The sequence below is a fragment of the Urocitellus parryii genome, chromosome 4 (genome assembly GCF_045843805.1).
Source record: "Urocitellus parryii isolate mUroPar1 chromosome 4, mUroPar1.hap1, whole genome shotgun sequence".
Lineage (NCBI taxonomy): Eukaryota > Metazoa > Chordata > Mammalia > Rodentia > Sciuridae > Urocitellus > Urocitellus parryii.
In genome coordinates this window covers 26327146-26331924 of record NC_135534.1, presented here as the reverse complement: position 1 = coordinate 26331924, position 4779 = coordinate 26327146, and the positions used below count along the sequence as shown (strand labels likewise).

Here is a 4779-nt window from a genome sequence, read left to right as displayed (position 1 = left end):
TTTCTTCCCATCTCTCAAAGGAAGAAGAACGATAAATGTACAAGAAACTTCCACGGCACATTACACATAATTTTCCAGATGTGATTACATATATTTTTTTTGTGTGTTTTATACCACAATGTAGATTAGATCACTCAGATGTTCTGAATGACTTCTATAAATGCCCCTTACCCACAGATCCTCACAAACTTCCTATTCACCTGCACATAGTCACCAATCTCTTTTCTCTGAAATAACACTATTTGTCTGTGTGTCCTCTTTTCAATATTGTATCCCTACCTTCATAGAAATGCACATTTCAGACATTATGATGTTATATAGCTTTATTACTCAAATGTGTATTGAAAGAAAAAAGGAAGAATGCTTTATGTGTGTTCATAAAAATCACCACCTAAACTATACCTCACATGATATTATATAAATATCAGAATTCTGAAATGGAAATTTTGGTTAAGGAATAAATACACAGTGAATTATGCATTCTAAAATGTTGTAAATTGGCAATGGGACTGATCATAAGTAGTTGCTCATGATTTTTACATGTGACAGACACAAATGGATTAGAGGAGGATAATGAGAATTGTTTTGGACAGAGTTGTGAGTCCAACTCTTACGGCAAGTGATGGATGATGTCATATGCTGATCCTAGGCTTAAAAGAGAGACTTCAGGGGCCAGGGTTGTGGCTCAGTGGTACAGTGCTTGACTAGCATGTGTGAGGCCCTGGGTATAATCCTCAGCACCACATAAAAATAAATAAAATAAAGGCATTTTAAAAAAGAGAGACTTCAGAAAGATTATTGAATGAGGATTTTTGTGAGAACCCTCTGTGGATTATGACTTTTACTGTTCCCACCCCCATAGGTAAGAAAATCCTGATATATATATATATATATATATATATATATATATATATATATATATATCTGGCTATGCTTTAGATTTTGTTAGTGATTTATAGTGAGCAAAGGTAGAGTTGAGATGGGAGACTAGAGTAGATCCAGGAGGATGGTGTCTAATCTTATCTGAAAAATCTCCTAAGCAAATCTTGATCTTATTTGAGAGAAGGAATTAATGTGAAAACCTGGAAGATATTTTGGATCCTTGTACAGGAGAGCTGACAGTAGGAGTACACAGCTAACCAATGGAATTTGAAATTCTAGATGTATTTCCAGATGCATAAGGGGCTGAGGAAGGAGTAATTGTGTGGAGGAGAAGACTACCACTCTCACTAAGACAAAGTTAGGGGATAGTGAGAGGGCATTGGTGAGTCAGCAAAGGACTCATAAAAGCCACCATAGAGTTAATGTCAAATCAAGAATCAGTAAATGGATGGCATCAAACTAAAAAGTTTCTTCACAGAAAGGAAATAATCAAGAACATGAACAGATCGCCTACAGAATGGAAGAAAATCTTTACCACTTGCACCTCAGATAAAGCATTAATCTCTAGGACATACAAAGGACTCAAAAACCATAACACCAAAACAAACAAACAAACAAATAACCCAATCAATAAATTAGCAAAACAACTGAACAGGAACTTCACAGAAGAAATACATATGGTCAAAACAATATATGAAAAAATGTTCAACTTCTCTAGCAACTGAACAAATGCAAACTGAAATTACACTGAGATTCTATGTCACTCCAGTCAGAATGGCAATTATCAAGAATACAAGTAACAGTAAACGTTGGCAAGGATGTAGTGGGAAAATTTCACTTGTACATTGCTGGTGCAATTGTAAATTGGTGCCACCAATATGGAAAGCAGTATGGAGATTCCTTAGAAAACTTGGAATGGAACCACCATTTGACCCAGTTATCCCTCTCCTCGGTTTATACCCAAAGGACATAAAAATCAGCATACTGCAGTGACTCAACCACATCGATGTTTATAGCAGCTTAATTTACAACAGCCAAGCTATGGAACCAATCTAGGTGCCATTCAACATCAGATGAATGGATAAAGAAAATGGAATATTACTCAGCCTTAAAGAAAAATGAAATTGTGGCATTTGGTACTAAATGGATGTAAACTGGAGAATATCATACTAAGTGAAATAAGCTCATCCCCCAAAACCAAAGTTTGAATGTTCTCTCTGATATGTGAATGCTAACCCATAACAAGAGAGAATAGGGAGGGGAAGTAGAGAAATTCATTGGATAGGACAAAAGGGAATAAAAGGAAGGGAGGGGGATGGAACTAGAAGAGGTAGTAGAATGAATTGGACATAACTTCCCTATGGTCTAATGTGAATACACTACCAGTACAATTCCATATCATGTACAACACACAAGAATGGTATCAACATTGTAATGGGTTGCACCTCATGTGTATAAAATTTGTCAAAATACACCCTATTGTTATATATATCTAAAACACAACAAATTTTAAGAAACAGTTAATGTCCAATGTCCACTAGACTGAAAGATAGTGGTGTCAATCCAACAGATTAACAGTCAAGTAAAAGCTATTCTGCTCAACTCTCTCCTACTTTCCCTAACTATGATCCATCAAACAAGAGTCAGAGATAGCAGTAGGCCCATGGAACTGGGGGAGAAATAGAGTACTGTCTATTTGAGAATCCAGCCATGTCCATGTCCCAGTCTATAACTTGAGGCTCTCCACCAGCAATCAGCCTGAGTTGGGAAAGGCTGAAATTTTAATATTAAAATAAGTTGAACATTTTGAATATTACATATTCTGAACACTTTAATTACTCTATGGTCTCATATTACCTGTTTTCAGAAAGTTTTTATTTTTTTATCTAAGAACAAAAGAAATACTAGGCCCAAGAAATTAACTTCAAGTAGGAGACGAGAATTAAATTGTCCTATGATTATTTACAACACATTGTCTTCATTCAATATAATAATTAAAATAATTTTACTGACTTTCAAAATCATAGGTTCCATGCTTTGAAATTTCAGGTAAGAATCTCCTCCTCAAATATCAGCCTTATTTCTCTCTGGCTATGCTTTCTATTTTGTTAACGATTTATAGTGAGCATACTAACAGTTAAATCATACATTAACTTGATAATCAGACTCTTAAATTGATACATACAAGTTGCTTTTTAAGCTGGCAATGAATATTCCCCTGTATTTTAATATTTTTAAGGTATCTATTTTCTGAAGAGTTCATGAGAAGAAAGGTGCATTGGGAAGTTATAAAATGAGAGTGAATAAATTAGCGTCAATAAATTATATTCTAAGATAGAATATAATTCTGCTCTTTTTTTTTTTTTTGCCATTTCTACATCTGACCTTTATTGGCCTCATCTGGCAGGATGGCTCTAGGCCCTTCACACTTTTCAGGCAGCACCCATAAGGGTTTATGAAAGTACCATTATTCTGTGAGGGCCCATAGCCTGCTGCTCAGTCTTAGAGCTCCAAGTTGGTATCCAGAGGGCTCAAAGAGGAAGGAAAGAGGCAGAAGGGAGAGGCAGGGTTCTTAAATGAAGGGGTGATGTGGAGGGAAAGCTTCTGTCCAGCAGGGGCTCCTGAGGGCACACTGCATCCTGTGGAAGAATACTTGGGAATGGAAGGAGCAGGAGATCCATGTGCTGAGCAGCTCATGTAACATGATAACTCTGAGGAGGCGCTTGATGCTGGTGGTAGGAAACGTACACTGTAGCCTTGGAAGAGCTTCCCTCCAACCCTATGAGGAATTTCTCGAAGTTCCGGGACACATCTGAGCAGAGCACTGGACTCCACATGATGATCTCGGGATTGGTCATGAGGGAAAACAGGTCATCAAAAGGGTAGGGGAGTGTGTCCTTCAGGTAGGCAAAGACAGGATGCTCGTTCTGCCTATTCACCTCACAGTTTGGACAGGAGTAAAGGTGGGCTGGTGTCCACTCCCGAGTGGGACATACTTAGGACTGTTCATGATCCCCTCATTTTGACAGTTCTCCTGATGTCCAAATTGGTGGCAAGGGAAGCCAACAACCCCCATGTGCCTTGGAAGGTGGCATTGCGGCTCTCACTGAGTCGGGTGAAGTCCTGGGTGGTAGTGCCTCAGAGCAAGGCCACGTTTTCAATGAGCACTGCTGAGCCTCAGAAGGTGTTCAAATCTACCTTCTCGCCATCCAGGCTGATGGTACTAAGGTCATAGAAAGACTTGGCAATGTAGGCCATGGTGAAGTTCACAGTGAATCCTTCAGAGTGGTATGAACCCACTCAAGGGTCTCTCAAGGGAGTCTAGAATATAATTCTGCATTGAACAATTTACAGATGCTAAAGAATAAAAAAAAATGGTTTTTTATGGGTGAGTGTAAATTTGAGAAGAGATAGTATCTTAGTCCTTTTGAGTACCTATGTAAAAAGTACCCGAGACTAAGTAATTTATGAATTATAGGCATTTATTTCTCATGGTTATGAAAGCTAGGAAAAGTCCAAGATCAAGGCATGAGCAGACGTGGTATTCAGTGAAGGCCCAGTCTCTCTTTGCAAGATGGCACCTTATTGCTGCACACTCACATGGCAAAAGTGGAAGGGTAAAAAAATGACCTAGAGGATTCCCACCAGCTCATAATTTTTCAAATCCATTCATAAGACCCTGCTTTTCATAAATTAATCATCTCATAAAAGACAAACAGTATTATCACATTGGCCTTGGGTTCCAAGATATAATTTTTTTTGCTAATTTCCCCATATTTTTTATTTGAGCATTAAAGATTTACATAATGGTGGGATTTGTGGTTACATATTTGTACCTGCAAAAAATGCAACAATATAATCTGGCCAGTATCATTCCCCAGTGTTTGTCCTTTCTCT

At 37.9% G+C, this 4779-nt stretch overlaps 1 pseudogene; it reads right to left on the bottom strand.

The window, feature by feature from the left end:
• Positions 1-3575: 3575 nt before the first annotated feature.
• On the bottom strand, positions 3576-4140 carry LOC113193767 (glutathione peroxidase 2 pseudogene; annotated as a pseudogene).
• Between the last annotated feature and the right edge of the window lie 639 nt (positions 4141-4779).